The following is an 18,272-nucleotide window of genomic DNA, read 5'->3' on the forward strand; positions in this document are numbered from 1 at the left end:
GGGTCTGGATGCGGTCATGGGCCTGGGGGCTGGCGGGGTCAAGCCAGGAGCTCTGCCCCACCTGGGCCAAGGGTCCAGAAGCAAAGGCAAGTCAGAGTGGCGACCCATTCAGCAGAGAAAGCTCTCGGGTGCAGACCCTGGAGCTGGGGGTCTGTACCCTCTCTGGCAGGCCCTTCGGCTGCCTGGCGAAGTCTGGAGAGCCCTGCTCGGAATGATGTCTTTTAAATGCATAAAACAAGCTGCCGGCATTACTAGGGGAAGCAGTGCTCTTATTAGTCCAGTTATTTAAACATATAAAACTACAAATAAATCCATGGTAAGTACATGGCTTCTCTGTGAACCCCTTAAATAAGATCTGTCCAGCAGTGGGACACCCGGCCAGATTTCAGAGCACAAGGGGGTCTAGAGGTGCCTGCAGCCGCTGCAGCATGGGGGGAAATACCTGTGTTCCTCTCGGTGACAGGGTCACAGGGGCCCTGTGGCTTGGGCCTGCTTCACCATGGAAGGATATGCTGGGCTTCAGGGTAGGGGTTGGTGAAAATAAAGATTTTTTTTTTTTCATCCAAGTTTTCAGACACCCAGGTTAGGAACCTCTGGCTCAGAGGAGGGAGAGGGAGCTGGGGCGGAGGGGAGGGACTGTGTCTGGTCCCTGAGGGCCTTGGCGTCCTTGAAGGACTGGGCACTGCTGAGAGGTCAGACGGGATGTGGCCCATCAGACAGGTACGCTGGAGGAAGTGGCTCAGGCTGGGGTACAGAAGGGGAGCTGGGGCCCCTGAGAGGCAGTGGCCGTGAGCATAGGGTTGAAGGTCAGCAGGAGAACGGGCCGGAGGAGCCTGGGTCTTCCCTTTCTAAAAGGCCCTTTGACAAAGGGCAATGGGATATGCACTTCTGCCTCGAAAAAGTGGAAATGGATTTTGCTTTGAAGATGTGGAGAATTTCAGGCCTTTCTTGGAATAACCCAGAATGCCAGGGGTAGGAGGCCACAGGGCTGGTCTGGGCCTCCCCCAACCCTGGCCAGGGCTCCTGGTTTGTCTCTCCTCTAGGGAGGGTGCAGGCCTGAGGGGCAGAGGGAGTGGCCCATGGGCCCAGGACGTCCTGGGGGCACCATGACCCAGAGTAGGCTCCTTGGGGGGCCTTGGCATGCCAGACACCCAACCCTGCCGGGATGCTCCAGTGCACAGAAAAGCAGAGACCTGGGTAGGACCGAGAGCTCATTTCTTCTAAACCTTTTGTCTACATGTGGGGAAACTGAGTCACAGAGAGGTCCCTGGGCTGGCCACAGCTGCAGACCAGAGCTCTCACAGCCCTCTACAGTTTACACGGGACAACGCCTGCTGTTCTTGGGCCCTGCGGCTGTTCAGGTGCTCTGCTTACATGACTTGATGCCATATTCACGGCTGCCCTGGGAGGTGGGTATTGCGATCCTTGAAGGAAGCTGTGGGATGCACGGGTCACAGTGTGTGGCAGCCTGGGACTCAGTCGTCCATGCTCTTCCCTCAAGACCACACTGCCCCCAACGGTCACCTGATTTGACTTTTACAACCGTCGAGCAAAGGGGATATTTATTCCCCTTGTACAGATGGGGAAACTGAGGCCCGAAGTGAAAGGACCCATCCGTCACTTCCCTTCTCCCCTCTGAAACTGGGGTGCAGTCCCTGGGGTTGCCTTTGTTTTTGCCTGAAATAGGCAGGCCCCTCTCACAGAGGCTGCAGTGAGCATGGCTGGCCCCAGGCCCAGAGTGCTCTGTCGGTAAAAAGGGAATCTGTTTCCAGATGTTAGTGCAGCTGCCGGGGAGACGGAGGGAGCAGCGCCCCCTGCTGCTCCCTCTCCATCCTGCCTCTGGGTGCAAACCAGGGCACCTTCAGTGGCTTCCCCGCCTGCTGCAGGAACCCCTCCCGCTGGATCTGAGTCTCCCCTCCTGTGGGTGAACGTCCTCGAAGGCCTAGGATGCTCCCAGGTGGTGCTTCAAGGAAGGTGGAGGCTCTTCCTATTTATTATTCATTCATTTATATTTACTCCCCCTTACCCCCACCGTTGGTACTTAAGGCCTTTTACAAACAAGAACAAGATCAAAAGGAAGGAAGAGAAATCAAGTAAAGCAAAAAAGAGTGATAGAAAAATAATGGGAAACCAGAGGTGGAGGTAAGATACAAATTCTTGTCACAAAATGCTATTTTCGAGTACATGCCCATAAATTTGGCTCCCAGCTTCCTGGTAGCCAAGGCAAAGATGGAAACGTGATGTCTATGTTGCAGAAAGAAGCCATTACTCCAAAGCAGCCTGACTTCTCACTACTAAGGGGAAAGAGGTGTCCCCAGGGAGCCTCAGAAAGGATTCTGCAGGATGGCCTGACACCTTCCACAGCCGGTCCCGTGTGGCTCCCCAGAAAATAGCTCTCAGTGGGAATGAGGGGCAAGCCAGCCTAGGGATCCTGCAAGAAGCTCCATTCCTTAGCAGGTGGGATTCAGCCTGGCCCAGGGGGAGCAGGGGGCTCTGCAGTAAGTGCCCAAGCTTGGTGGCACATCCTAGAACCTCATTCAGAAGCAGGAGCTCGTGATACTGAACTTGATGAGAAGTGGCCTCACTCGCTCGTGAGAACGCCTTCCCCATGGAACACACTACACCGCAGGGCAAGAGCTCCACGAACCTTTCCGTGCGCGGGCCGGGTCAGCCCATGTGACTCTCGGCACACAACAGAGCAGGGCGAGAAGGTTCCAGAAGAGGGGAGCGGGCCATGAGGACTGAAGGCCGTCAGAACCATGTCAGCGAGGGCCCCAGACACTCTGCTCTGGGACCCTCTAGCAAAACACAGCCCGGGGGACCGAGGCGTTCTCCCCGTAGCCTAGCGCCCAAGGGCCCAGGCGGGGAGACCGGTGGGGTCGCCTGGCACAGCCCTGACCGCCGGCAGAGCAGCAAGCGGTGGACAGAGGGCAGTAGTGCTGCCTGCAGGCTCTGCCTCATCTGTGAGCTCAGGAGAAGCGCCCTGGGGGAGACGCCCCCAAATTCTTGGGCCAAAGGGATATTTTCTGTGGGGCTCGGGGTCCTGCATCTGTAGGTGGGGTTCCTGCTATAGAGAGTGACCTTGCTCCAGCCTGCCGTCATAGTATGGTCACCATCTGGGTCGTGCCTGACTCCGCTCCAGATGTCAGCCCCTCGCAGAGACGGACGGTGTCTCATCTCCCCAGCGCTGGCCAGGCTGGGCGTCGGCCAAGGTTACTTCCACTGATCGGAATGGAATTGAGTCCATCCAGGCGGGAGCCCTGGGGGACCTCCACCGCAGGCCTCCATCTCTGCACAGAGCTGGACAGCCGGCCGGGCCTTGGTCCTCGGGTCGAGCTCTCCAAGCTCTGGGAAGCCTCTGCCCTTTGACCTGAACTTTGTCTAAGGCTTCACATTGGATGAGGTCATGACTTAGGTCACTTTGGGGACTTTGCATCCCGGCCGCACCTCGGCCTGCAGTAAGACTCGTCAGCCCATGTTAGTGGGTGACTCAGAGGGTGGGCCCCCGGCACAGGGTTGGGGGGGGAGGGGGTCAGGGTGGGTGGGACCCACTCTGTCTTCAGCCCCCAGCCCCTTGGCCCTTACCACACTTGGAGGAGGTGAGTCTCTCTGAGAGAGAGACTTCCCTCCTCACCCCTGTGTCCTCCCTGGCCCCTGGCCTCCAGGGGCAGAGGGGGAGGGGCAGGCACCAGCTAGCACTCAGGACTGCTCTGGGGACCCTGGGGAATAGGTGCTACTATAATCCCCATTTTGCAGGTGGGGCAGCCAAGGCACAGAGAGGTGGGGTAAGGTGGCCAAAGGCACAGAGCCTGCCCGAGACGGAGCAAGATATGGACCCAGGGTGTATGGCTCCAGAGCGCGTGCCCACGGCCAGTTCACCGCGCTGTCTCGGGGCAACCACACCATGACAGCACGCACGGAGGATGCTTGGACAGAGGGAAGCCTGGGGGCTGGACGGGGGCCACTCTGGGGCCCAGGGGAAAGGAGGGCCTTCCCTGAGTGGGCTCTGAATGCTGGGGAGGGGTTTGCTGGACAGAGCAGGAAGACAGGGAGCCCCAGGAGAGGGTGCAGGGGTGCAGAGGGGGCCAGCAGGGTTAGGGAAGGCAGGCCTTCTCTCTAGGGCAGTGGGGACCCCTGGAGGAGGAGAAGGGGCAGCACAGCAAGGTCAGCTGTTTTGAGACAGCTCGCTCTGGCTACATGAGGGCCTGGATTGGCCAGAAGGGGGTGTGCAAAAAGTAGGGGACCTGGCGGGGGATTCTGCAGAGATCCAGGTGCAAGGTGATGCCTTGGCCCCAAGTTGTTTGCAGGTAAGCGACAGAAAGCCCCACTCCAACTGGCTTCAGCAAAAGAGGGCTTATCGGTGCACCTTCCTGGAAGGTGCAAGGTGACCTAACGTCAGGTATGGCCTGGTCCAGGAACTCACAGTGTCCTGCGGCCCATCTGGGCTGTGCTCGCCGTGGCGCTGGTTTCATTCTCAGGCTCTAGGGGTTGCAGGATGGCTGCCAGCAGAACCAGACTCACATCCTCTAAGGGGCCTCTTCCCCTGCAGTCCCAGCAAAAGTCTCAGCGTGTCTTATGATGGTTCTCACATCCATCCCTGACCCAATCACGAAGACAGCAGAGTCAGGAGCAGCTGCCTGCAGTCCAGCTCTGATCACCCACTGCTGGGCTCAGCATTTTCCAGCCAGAAGACAGTCCCAGGTGGCAGGAAGGTAAGTCTCAGAGACTTAGCTGAAAGAAGCTACACAGTGACTGAGACCAGCAGATCTGGGCATTCCCTTCACAGAGGTGGACACTCTGCTTGCACACCTCTAGTGACGGGGAGCTCACTACCCATCAAGGCAATCCTTCCCGTTGTTAGAATGTTCTTCCTTCGATTGAGCTAAATGCTGCTGTAATTCCCACCTCTGGACTTTGCTGGACCCCAGGAGACTGTGGAGAAAACATCAGTTCCCTTGTCTACAAAAGAAGGCTGCAGGGACTTCCCTGGTGATCCAGGGGTAAAGAGTCCGCCTTCCAATGCAGGGGTTGTGGGTTCGATCCCTGGTGGGGGAACTGAGATCCCACACGCCATGGGGTAACTAAGCCCATTTGCCACAACTACTGAGCTCGCGCGCTTCAATGAAGATCCCGCGTGCTGCAACTAAGACCCGACGCAGCCAAAAAACAAAAATAATAGTAAAGAAAATTTAAAATAATAATAAAGAAAAAAAAAGAAGGCTGCAAACATCAGAGGCTGGTCATCATGTTTCTTCTCTATTAGTTCCCTTGTGACCTTGGGCCTCAGTTTTCTATCTAGAGAATGAAAAGAAGGAAACTTCCTCCTGGGGTTCCTAGGGACCAACAGAGGCAGTAGGTAGGGCTGTAAGATGGCCCCCAAGGTTCCTGCCCCCGGTGTACACACCCTTCATATGCCCCTTGAGTATGGGTGGGCCTGACCTAATCAGGTGAGCCCTTAAAAGGGCCTGGGCCCTTCCTGAAGGCAGAGGCTCAAAGTGTAGAGAGACTGGAAGTGTGAGGGACCCGTGGAGGGGGCCACAAGGCAAGGACCTGGGGTGACCTCTAGGAGCTGAGTGGTCCCCAGCTGACAGCCCACAAGACAGTGGGGACCTCAGTCCTACAACCGCAAGGAAATGAATTCTGCCAACAGCCTGAAGGGCCTGAAGATGTCTTCCCCACTGAGCCTCTAGTCGGGGGTGCAGGCAGCCAACACTGTGTGAGACCCTGAGCGAGGACCAACTAAGTCGTGCCGGAGTTTTGCCCCACAGATACCATGAGACAATACATGTGCGTTGTTTCCAGCCACTAGGTTTGTGGTGATTTGTTTTGCGGCACAGAAAATGAATACAGGAGGTGAGGGCTGAGTAAGTGTGTCGTTAACTCTGAGGGGACAGAGGGAGCAAGTCAAGGGAAGCAGCTGGAGGGGTGGGGGGACAACAGCCTGGAGGAGGGGAGGCAGCCCTTGGGGCCAAGTCCCAGCCCCGGAGACAGCCACTCCTGGGCCCCGCCTGCTGGCCCAGCTCTGCCCTTTCTCGGGGTGTTTCTTTAAGTACCACGAGGCGGGCGCTAGTTACACCCACCTCATGGGAGCGGAAAACCAAGCTAGGAGAGGTTGAGTGGCTTTCCCAAGACCCCGAAGCCATTAGGCAATGGACCCAGGGTTAGAAAATAGTTGGGTCTGACCCCAAAGTTCATGCTCTTACCCCAGCACCACACTTCTGTTCCACGTCCATTTTATAGAAGGGAAAACTGAGGCCCAAGAAGGGGAGGTGGGTTGCAGAGATGCCAGGCTAATTGTTAACAAAAGGTCACATGACTGAGCCTCTACTACGTAACAGCACAAAGCATCTGTGTCTGGTCCTCACCACATCCTCCCATCGACATGCCTGTTTCACAGATGAAAAGAGCAGGGCACAGAGGTTCGATAACTTGCCCAAGGTCACACAGCGAGCAAGGGAGCTGCAGAATTGGGATTGGAACCCAGGCAACGTGCCTCTCCTACAAAAGCTGGTTTGGAACCAGCAGACCTGAATGAGGGCCAGGCAAGGAAAGCTGAAAGGAAGGAGCGGGCAGACGTCTTAAAGGGGTCCCGGCTGATTGAAATGATGAAATCAGAGCCGCCCGGCCAGCAGGGCTTGGTCCTTTTCCCTTCTTTTAAGACAACAATTCTCAGCTTTGACTGTCTGCAGCCCAAGCCCTTCTTGGAAATCACCCTGCCCCACCTCAATGCTGACAGGAGTTGGACGTGACCCTCCCCCTGGACCAGAGCGGCCCACCCCACTCCTGGAAGGGTACATCCTGTCCAGCAAGGCGGCCTTCCCTGGACAGCCGGCTCACGCCCCAGCCAACGGAGCAGCTGTCCTGGAGGCTGCTGGGCCTCTGTCCACCCTCTGAGGAGCCGCCAGCCTTTCTTTCAGCCCCTGAGGCCCTTCCCCATCCTCGCCGGAGCTGGGGGGGCAAGTTGATGCCCAGAAACAGTCACTCTGGCCATCCAGGGTGTCAGGATGGGCAGGCTTGTTGGGAGTGATGGGCAGGGATCTGGCACCCCTTTCCCCTCGCCCCTGGGCCACATTGCTCTTCGGGACCCCTGAGCTGTGTCCACACGGTCCCAGCGGGCTGCTAGACTGAAGGTGAGCCAGAGAGGAAGCACTTCAGAACTGAGGGCGAGGAGGCCGCCTGCTGGCCCGCTGGGGCTCCACTCCGAGCTTTCATGCTGCTAATGGGACACAGGTGCTCCCTAGGCCCCCGCCCCGTCAACGGTCCTAATGTCAAACCTGTTCCCACCATGCTCTGTGCCCAGGTGTGGTTTAACCCCCGGGGGGTCCCTGTGCAGAAACTCTTACCATCCCCATGTTTCAGGCTTAGGGAGGTGAAGTGACTCACCCAGGGCCACACAGCCAGGCACGGCAGACCTGGGTGCTGACCGGCGGGCCACACAGCTGGGCCCTGGTTTGTGGGGTGGCCAGTTGGAGACTGAGGTCACACAGTCACAAAGATGAGTTGCTCCGGGCCAGAGGGAGTCCCACAAGAGTCTAGAGTCCCCACTGAGCGTCCTCCTGATGGGCTTGCACCTCCCCAGGGATGGGAGCCCCTCCCACACACCCTCCAGGACAGCCCGCCCCCCTTTGTTCCTTGGCCTGGCAGAACCTCACACCCATGTTTCTCCTGCCAGGCCGGGCTCCCCGCAGCTACCTCAGCCTCTCAGCCTGGACCCAGGGCAGACCTCCCAGCACCCACCCTGTGACAGTATAAGCTCTGGAGGCAGATCCTGGCGCTTTTTGAGAACCACTTCCCATTTTCCCAATCAATTGGAGCCTGGTTTCCTGTCCTCCGTCAGGAAACTCAGGTGGGTCTGAACCCAGTGCCATTCAAGGGTGAGCCCTGGTCGGCTGAGCTTGTCAGCATATCCCATCCGCCTTCCATGGTGATTGGTTCAGGGGTGGGTCCTTTACCCAACGAGAGCCAATCCACATAAGGTACCATTCGCTGACACTGTTAGGAAGAAACATTTCCTTCTGCCCAGACACTTTCCCTCAGCGTGGGAGCCAGGAAAAGTGGGACTGACAGCCATCTGATGACCTTGAGGGGACAGTCTGCCTTGAAATGGAGCTAACTGAGGAGTGGAACTGAGAAAAGGAGAGAAAGCAAGCTGGTCTTGAGCCTGGATCATGCCATGCCTGAAGCTGTTGTTTCTAAGCTATCAGTCGATTGAGCCAGTAAATCCTCTGTAATGTTGAAGTCAGCTTGATTTGAGTTTCCTGCAGTTACCTGCGACTTAGATTGTTGTACAGGGGCTGTGCCCAGCCAGACCCTGACAATAAACATAGATTCAAGAGGAGAGCTCAGCCAAGTGGTGGGGGTTATGCACCTGCCACTTACAGAGCACCTGCCATTGCTGGGCACTGTCTCTTTTATGCCCCCATGACAAGGTTCCCTCTGTGCAGGTGAGGACCTGAGACCAAGAGATCACCGAGTCTCACCCAAGGCTAGGATTTGAACTTGGGTCTGTCTGACTCCAGAGCCCATGCCCTTCTCTGCCCCTAGGCAGTCCCCAGGCACTGCATGTGTGCTGGAGCCCAGAGCCTGGCCACACTGGACATCCAGAACCAGGGAGGCCATGGGGCTCCCCACCCTGTGGACCCCACCATGCACAGCCAGCCTGCCAAGTCCACCGGCACTCTCTGGACCGCACATGTCAGGGGAGCATCGCTAGTTCGCTCTGAGTATCCCTGCAGGAGGCGTGGGCATGGCCTACGCCTGGCACTTTGGGAGGCAGCACATGGTATAGCCATGAGCCAGCTCCAAGATGCAGGGGGCTCCAAGCTCAAGTTCTAGGCTCTGCCACGTCCTGCTGTGTGACCGTGTCAGTGCTCTTTCACCTCTCTGACCCTCGGTTTCCTCCTCCTTAAAATGGGCACACTGGGCTTCCCTGGTGGTGCAGTGGTTAAGAATCCGCCTGCCAACGCAGGGGACACGGGTTCGAGCCCTGGTCCAGGAAGATCCCACATGCCGCGGAGCGACGAAGCCCGTGCGCCACAACTACCGAGCCTGCGCTCTAGAGCCCGTGAGCCACGACTACTGAGCCCGTGCACCACAACTACTGAAGCCCGTACGCCTAGAGCCCGTGCTCCGCAACAAGAGAAGCCACCGCAGTGAGAAGCCTGCATACCACAACGAAGAGTGGCCCCCGCTCGCCACCACTAGAGAAAGCCCGCACGCAGCAACGAAGACCCAACACAGCCAAAAATAAACAAAAATAAAAATAAGTAAATTTATTTAAAAAAAAAAAAAAGGGCACACTTGGCTCTCACCCTCCTGTGCACTACATCGCTCTTGGCTGCCACCAGGTAACCAGCTGACCAGGCAGTAAAGAACCAGGGCCCCCGTCCCCACCTCTCAGCCTGGGTACCGCCTCCTCTAAGTACCTCAGGACTAAATGTACCCCACAACTCCCAGCCCTGTGGATGACGGTTTCCAGCCTAAACACACGCCCCTCACCCACCCATCATCTCTTTGACTCTCATCCACTCCCCTGGCCCGAGCCCACCCCTCCCCTCTCTCCCAAACCCCGGACATCAGTCCCCATCCCCACCGAGTGACTGTGTGACAGCACATCCGGTGACCTGTTCCCAGGACTCCTCACCGCAGGGAATTCCTCCTCCAGCCCTCCTTGGTCCCGGCTCTTGTATCACCAGAAACTGCTCCACCTCCGAAATCTCAGTTTCTAACAATCCCCCTTGGTTTTATTTTATTTATCTATTTATTCTGGCTGTGCCATGTGGCTTGTGGGATCTTAGTTCCCCGACCAGGGATTGAACCTGGGCCACGGCAGTGAAAGTGCCGAGTCCTAACCAATGGACTGCCATAGAATTTCCCCCCCTTGGTTTTAAAACAAATATAACAACTTCATCGGGATATAATTCACATGCCATACAATTCACCCTTTTATAGAGTACGATTCAGTGGTCTTTCAATATATTCACAAGTATGTACAACCATCGCTACAATTAATTCTAGAACATTTCCATCACCCTAAAAAGAAACCCTGTACCCGTCAGCTGTCACTCTCCATTTCCCCTTCACCCAGCCCCTGGTAACTGCTAATCTATTTTCTGTCTCTATGGATTTGCCTATTCTGGACATTTCATATAAATGGAATCATACAACACGTGGTCCTGTTGTGACTGGCTTCTTTCACTGAGCATCCCGTTTTCAAGGTTCAACCATATTGTTGCATGTATCAGTACTTCATTCCTTTTTATGACTAAGTAATGTTCCATTGTGTGGATATACCACATAGTACATGTCCATTTGTAATCCATTGTTATCCATTAATGGATGTTTGCGTTGTTTCCATTATGGAAAGCACTGTGAACATTCATATGTAAATCTGTGTGGCCATTAAGTTTACAGTTCTCTTGGGTACATACCTAGGAGTGGAATTGCTGAGTCATATGGTAATTCTATGTTTAACCATTCGAGGAACAGTTTTCCAAAGTGACTGCACCATTTCACGTTCCCATCGGCACTGAGGCTCTGATTTCTCCACGTCCTTGCCAATACCTTTCATTTTCTGTCTTTTACAAAATTAGTGTAGTTATCCTACTATATATGAGGTGGTATCCCATTGTGGTTTGGATTTGCATTTCCGTAATGTTGAGCATCTTTTCGTGTGCTTATTGGCCATTTGAATATTTTCTTTGGAGAAATGTCTATTCAGATTATTTGCCCATCTTTAAACTGGGTTACATGCCTTTTTATTATTGAGTTATAAGAGTTCTTTATATATTCTGGATAAAATCCCTTTATGAAATATATAATTTGCAAATATTTTCTCCCATTCTGTGAGTTGTCTTTTCACTGGTATCCTTTGAAGCACAAGAGTTTAATTTTAACATGGAGTCCAATTTGTCTATTTTCTCCTTTGTTGCTTGTGCTTTTGGTGACATATCTAAGAAGCCTCTGCCTAACCCTGACATATCTAAGAAGCCTTTGTAACCCAAGGTCACAAAGATTTATTCCTGCATTTTCTTCTAAGAGTTTTATAGCTTTGGCTCTTCCATTTAGGACTATGATCCATTTTGAGTTAATTTCTGTATATGGTGTGAAGTAGGGACCCAACTTCATTCATTTGCATGTGGGATGCCGTGGTCCCAGCACCATTTGTTTAAAAGACTATACTCTCCCCACTGAGTGGTCTTGACACCCTCTCCCCTTCCTCACTCTGATTTACAGCACTTTGTCCATCGCCTGTCCTGCTCACGTGCCCCTCTGCAACAGTTCTGAGTTCCAGACCCCCTGGAGACGACCAGGCCTGACCTTTCCCGTTTTCTGGAGTCAGTCATCGTCCTGGGGATTTTCCTCTCCCTTCCTTGGGCGGCTCTGATCTTAGTGTCCATTCCTCAAGAAGTCCTCGCAAAGCCTATTCTCTCCTCTTCGCTCTCTGTCTCTGTCTCTCTTTGTCCCTCTACCTCTGTCTCTCTCTATCTCTCTGTCTCTGTCTCTCGCACAGATTTTCTCCTGGGATATTTGAGGGCGAGTTGCAGACGTGACATCTCTTTACCTTCAATTCCTCGGCGTGCGTGTCCTAAGCACAGGGGCACCCCCTGCATATCCACAACACAGTGAGCAAAGGCTCAGGTCTGCTTCTGGGGAACCCGACCAAAGGCGGGGTGAGGTGAGAGGGCAGACCGTCTGAGTGTCCAGCCTGAGGTGAGGCTGGGAACCCAGACCAGGAAGGGGCAGCATTGACATCTGAAACCAGGAAGAATCCACAGCATTTCTGCAGCGCCCTGGGGACACTGGCTCATTAGCGACTCTGCCCTCGAGGCTTGCAGCTTACGGGGGGTGGGACAGAGGTGCTGACCCCGGCACTGGGACCCAGGCAGCCTCTTCTCCCTCCCCGTGGCAGGCTCGTGTCGCTGTCTGCAGCGTGTCTCCCCACCAGCTGGGCAGACAGGCAGAGACACTGCCCCGCCCCACCGCACACACCTGCCTTCCCACCTGGCGACGCTCTGCCTGTGAGCTGCCAGGTGGCTGTGAGTTGTAAGTGTGTCCGGCGAGGGAGTCGAGGTGCAGCGGGACGGAGCTGCTGCTCACAGTTGGGGGGCGCCAGCTGCTTCCCAGGATCCAGATTCTGGGCCGAGTGCCCATGGCCAGGGCCGTGCTGCCCGGGACTGGATGCAGCTCCTGCCTCCCAGGCCCAGCCAGAGGGCACTGATGGTGGCGTGGACGTCCCCACCGGGCAGCACTCAGCATAGCCGGAATGTCCCACTCCCTGGAGGAGCCTGAAGGAGGCTCTCTGTGGCCAGAGCGTGGGCAGGGATGGAGAGGTGGGCTCTGGCCGAAGATTCCAGGCAGGGCTCCTGGGGGGGCAGGGGCTGGAGGGTGAGGTGACGTGTGTCCTTGCAGGGTGGCGTTGGCCGCTGTGTGGCCAGGAGGGGCGAGGCAGGGCTGAGCGAGGATAGTGCCCATCCAGGCTGCGTCCCAGTGGTGTCCAGCATTGGGCTCGGCGCTTTGAGCTGCAGACACGATGCCCCTTTAACCTCAGCACCCTGTGTGGATACGGTCCGTGCAAAGCCTGCCAGGCTGTTCCCATCTGGCGCGCGGCCGGGGGCCCCTATAATTTCCCTGCGGGATGGGCCGGGAGCTCCAGCCTCATGGCCCGAGGTTCCCTGTCCCCTGTGAGGCCCCAGCGCTAGGCCAGCTCCAGTCACCCCGCAGCCCTCCCTGACTTTGTGCAGACACAGCACTTGGGCTCCTGCTCTGGCCCAGCCGTCCTGGGTGACCTCACCTCCGAGGCATGCCCCCTGCCCGCACCCCTTCCCCCTCCCCCGCTCCGGGCCTGGCGCTCCAGTGCGTGGATTGGGCTGCAGGGCCTCCTCAGGGTGGAGCTCAGGCCCCTCCTCTCCATCTCCTGGGGCCCTGCAGCCCCCACTTCTCTGCCTCCCAGCTTGGCCAGGCTCCCTGCAGTGACATATCTGTCTGGAGATGGATGGTGGTGACGTTGGCACAACATTATGAATTACTTAATGCCGGTGAACTGTACACCTAAAAATGATCTAAAAGGTGAGTTTTGTGTTATATCTATTTTACCAAAATCGAAAAGACCCAACCCTCGTTTACTGGCAATAAATGGCCTCATGCTATGATGGAGTCAGCCCCCGCCATCCCATGTCTGTCGCCTCTGCGCCACCTGGGGAGATTTTGGCTGGCAGTGGTCACCCCCAGGCCTCTGCCCACACTGCTTCCCCTCCGAGTGGAGCGCCCGCTTCGTCTGGGAGCGCCCTCTGTGTTCTGAACCTGTGCAGGATGCCTTTGGGGGACGGGGACACCTGGACAGACAGATGGACAGGGACGGATTCTCATACAGGCGAAACGCTGCTCACAACAGGCTCCTAGGAATGTATCCCGAGGAGATGAACAGTTAAGGCTTTGCACAGATTCTGAGCTGTGATGCTTCCCACGGCGCTATTTATGACACTGAAAACCAGGCGTGACTTAACGCCACGTGGCGGGGGTCTGAGGGATGGTGTGCCATGGGGCACGGCAGTGGCATGCAGGCTTCCACTCAGAGCAAGTGGAAAGTGTCACGTTACCTCCTAGGGTGACAAAAGAGGTCACACCCCAGAGGGGCCCTATGATGCCATTTTGGTAAAACTTAGACAGGATGTATGCCTATACATCTTTCTATCAAAATCTGGAAGGAAGTTCTCTAACATGTGCACCATGGTGGCGGGACCCTGCTGTGCTATACAGCGGGTTCTCATTAGTTACGTACTTTATACATATTAGTTAGCGTATCCATGTCAATCCCAATCGCCCAATTCACCCCCCGATACCCCACACCCCCACTTTCCCCCCTTGGTGTCCATACATTTGTTCTCTCCATCTGTGTCTCTATTTCTGCCTTGCAAACCGGTTCATCTGTACCATTTTTCTAGATTCCACAGATATGCGTGAATATACGATATTTATTTTTCTCTTTCTGACTTACTGCCTTTCTCGCCATTGACGCGTATGGAGGGTATAACTTTAATAGTTGTTTTATAGAGACGCGTGTGTGTGCGTGTGTGTGTTGATGTGGTGTGTGTATTGCTTTGGGTGTGCAGGTGCCCACCTACGTGTGCTCACGCGTGCATACGTGTGTCCGTGTGCAGGGCGTGTGTGCTGGGTGCAGCGTGTGTGGGCACGCTCCGCCTGGGTGTGTGTCGGCGTCTACACTCTAGCCACTGTCCCGCCCAGCCGACAGTCCTGGTCCCTGAGGTGCATTCCCGGGGCCAGGAAGAGAGTTCTTCCCAGACTTCCTCTCCTGGGACTCATTCCGGAGGGGAGGAGGAGAAGCGGGGAGGCCCATGGCCTCCAGCGGGGTCTGGGCAGGGGCCAGGATGCTGAGAGCGCAGTGCTGGTCAGTTTCCCGGGGACAAAAAACTTGCTTTTCCCTTTGTTACCACAGACCAGAAGAGCAGAGCTTGGCAGGGTCTCAGAAAGCACCCACCCGGGGTGTACAAGTGGGGAAACCGAGGCCCAGGGAGGGCATGAACTGTGCCCAAATCAGAGAGCGAGTGAGTGGCGCAGGGGCTACAAGGACTCCTGGCTCAGAGCCCTGCAGCTCCTGCCCTTTCAGCCACCACCCCCAAGGGGTCCCTCCCCCTCAGGCTGGCCGCTGGCTGCACAGGAACAAAATAGACATGAGCCCTGCCCTCGAGGAGACAGGTCCGGGAACATTTATTGAGCACCGCTGCGTACACCGCCGGGACAGGCCAAGGGACAAGTTTCCAGTCTGCATTTGGCCAGAGTCTGCATTGGAAATTGTCCTTGAGACCACGTGCCCTGTCCAAGTCGCAGCTCTGCCACTCCCCAGCTCTCAGCTGCGAGCAACGATCCAACTGTCTGAGATGCTGTGTCCTCACCTGTAAAGCGAAGGTGACCATGCTGACCTGCCCCAGTGGGGCCAAGGGTGGCCTCCCCAAAACGCTGCCCAGACAGGGCTCAGTAAACAGGCTCACGGCCTTCCATCTGCCGCTCCCCGACATCCCGCATCACCCCCCGCCATGTCCCCATCCTCTCCGGCCACGGGCCCCCCGCTCTGTGCCTGCACACCGGGGAAATGCCTGTGTGATGATGTCACCTGGGCACGCCGACACAGCCAGTCGCTCAGGCAGTGTCCAGCCCTCTGCCATGGGCGGGGAGGGCCGGGGGGTGGGGGGGGATGGGCATGTCTGCGCACCCGGGAGGGTCTGGCCCCCTGTTATCCGTCCTTCTCCACTGTCTCTCTGTTTGTGTCTCTCTCTCAAGTTGAGAAAAGTAACTCATTATTATGCAACTCATTTCTCATAGTATTGTGATTCCTACTGGTGCTTTTAATAATAAAATATTATTGTGGATCATTTAGAAAGTAGCAAAGAATAGGCAGACCATTTTTTAAAGTGATTTAAAAAATTTATTTATTGATATATGTACCTATATATGTTTGGCTGCGTTGAGTCTTCGTTGCTGCGCGCGGGCTTTCTCTAGTTGCGGCGAGCGGGGGCTACTCTTCGTTGCGGTGCGCGGGCTTCTCATTGCAGTGGTTTCTCTGCTTGCCGAGCAGGGGCTCTAGGCGCAAGGGCTTCAGTAGTTGTGGCTCGTGGGCTCTAGAGTGCAGGCTCAGCAGTTGTGGTACACGGGCTCAGTAGTTGTGGCACATGCGCTTAGTTGCTCCACGGCTTGCGGAATCCCGTCAGACCAGGGATGGAACCCGTGTCCCCTGCATTGGCAGGCGGATTCTTAACCACTGCACCACCAGAGCAGACAGTTTTTAAAGCCACCCCCTCATAGTAGGTTGGATGGTGGCCCTGAAAAATATATATCCAAGTCTTAACCCCGGTAGGAATAAATTGAGTTTGGGATTGAAAAACACACATTACTATATATAAAGTAGATAACCAACGAGGACCTACTGTACAGCACAGGGAACTCTGCTCAATATTCTGTAATAACCTAAATGGGAAAGGAATTTGAAAAAGAATAGATACATGTGTATGTATAACTGAATCACTTTGCTGTACACCTGAAACTAACACAACATTGTTATTCAACTCTACTCCAATACAAAATAAAAATTAAAAAAAAAAAAAAAAAAAAACAACAGACCCTGTGACTGTGAACTTCCTTATTTGGAGATAGGGTCAGGACTTCCCTGGCGGTCCAGTGGTTAAGACTCTGTACTTCCAATGCAGGGGGCGCGGGTTTGATCCCTGGTCGGGGAACTAAGATCCTGCATGCCATTTGATGCGGCCAAAAAATAAGTCAAAAAAAAAAAAAAGAAAAAAAAGGAAATAGTGTCTTTACAGATGTAATTGAGCTAAGGGTCTTGAGATGAGCTCACCCTGGGTTATCTGGGAGGGCCCTAAATCCAGTGACGAGTGTCTTTGTAAGAAACACACACAGAGGAGGAGGGGGAGATGTCCACACCGAGGGAGGCAGAGATTGGAGTGATGGGGCCACAACCCAGGAACACCTGGAGCCCTCGAGAGCCTCTGGAGGGAGCCCGGTCCTGTAGACTCCTTTATTTGGACTTCTGGCCTCTGGGGCAGTAAGAGAATCAATTTCTATCTTTTTAAGTCACCACATTTATGGTACTTTGTTATGGCAGGTCCAGGAAATGAATACTGACTCCGACCCCAGCAGTCAGGGTGGGTCCTGGTTGACAGGTGGGGTGCTGTCCTCTGGCTTTGAGTCTTGGGGCGTGTATGTGTGTGTGAGTTTGTTATGTAGTTTAGATCTTACTGACAGACTTTGTAGTATCTTCATTTTAAAAAACAGGGTTTCATGAAAAATTTCTCATTTTATCCAGTAATTTTCACAGAATGTACTTTTTTCTGATGACCAAATGTATATTACAAAACACGTGTGCATTTCATAAAATTTGGAAGATACAGAAATATACACATAAGGAATAAACATTATACTTGACGATGGCAACCAGAGATAACAATCACGTTTGTGCTTTTCTCCGAGGCATGCACCTCGGTCAAAATCTTGTCAGGACATGTAAAATGGTGCGGCCACTCTGGAAAATAATCGGGCAGTTTCTTAAAAAAAAAAGAAACCTAAACTAAACATATACATAGGACTCAGCTATCGCATTCCTGGGTGTTCATCCCAGAGAAATGAAGACTCGTGTTCACACAAAACCTGCACGTAATCCTTCAGAGCCGCTTTCTGGATAGTGGCCCAAAGCGACGACTTACATGAATGGTTAAGCCAACCGCGTCTGTCCGTCCATCCCATCCGCACCGTGGACGCCACTCCCAACACAAAGGAGGAAGCCACTGATAAACACAACGACTTGGGTGGCCTCCAGGACATCATGTGGAGGGAAAAAGTCAGTGTCACAGCTTCACATACTGTGTGATCCATTTATGTAAACTTCTTGGAAGGGCAAAATCACAGAGACGAAGAACAGATTCATGGGTGCAGGGGTTTAGGGATGGTGAGAAGGGTCTGACGTAGGGAAATGGCCATGGGGGAGGACTAGCTCTGTGTCTTGACTGCAGGGTGGTTGCATGAATCTACATATGTGATAAAGTGGCACAGACACACACATACACACACCTTCTAACACCAGTTTCTGTGCTGTTGTTACATAAGATGCAATCAGCTGGGTGAAGGGTACATGGGACCTCTCTGTGCTATCTTTGCAACTTCTTGCAAATCAATAGTTATTTCAAAATAAAATGTTAAAAAAATCCTCCTGGGAAAACAGACACCAGTCTCGGCATTTCAAACAGGTGATGAAGAACAGGCACTGGTCATGGGACAGCAATGGAGGCACAGAAAGGCTGCAACAGTGCACGAAGCCACCTCCACCCCTGGGGGCAGAGGAAGGAGGGGGGTTCCCAAGCTCTGGGGTCCCCTGGCCGGAGCTGGGGGAGATCTGGGGATCCCTGTCCCTCGCCCCACTCTCCCTGGAGCTGAGCCCAGCTGGAAGCCGGCTGGCAGCCCTGAAGGGGTTTCTCCCCCAGACATAGGGTGGATAGGGAAGACAAAGGGCTGCTGGGGAAGCCCGGGTCAGTGAATAGCAGGGTGTGCGTCGTGGACACTCCCATCATGGCTGTGCGTCACGTGTATCGACTCACATCACAGAGCGGCCACTTCCCCCTTCGTTAAACCTTCTCAGAAGCATGCTTTCGGTGGCCACATGTCACCTAGCCGGGTGGGTGCTGTCATCTGTTTAGTCAACCCCGCCTCCTTGCACGGTGCGCTGCCACTGATGACGCCGGGGTGAA

The sequence above is a fragment of the Eubalaena glacialis genome, chromosome 5, assembly GCF_028564815.1.
Source record: "Eubalaena glacialis isolate mEubGla1 chromosome 5, mEubGla1.1.hap2.+ XY, whole genome shotgun sequence".
In the NCBI taxonomy this organism is placed as follows: domain Eukaryota; kingdom Metazoa; phylum Chordata; class Mammalia; order Artiodactyla; family Balaenidae; genus Eubalaena; species Eubalaena glacialis.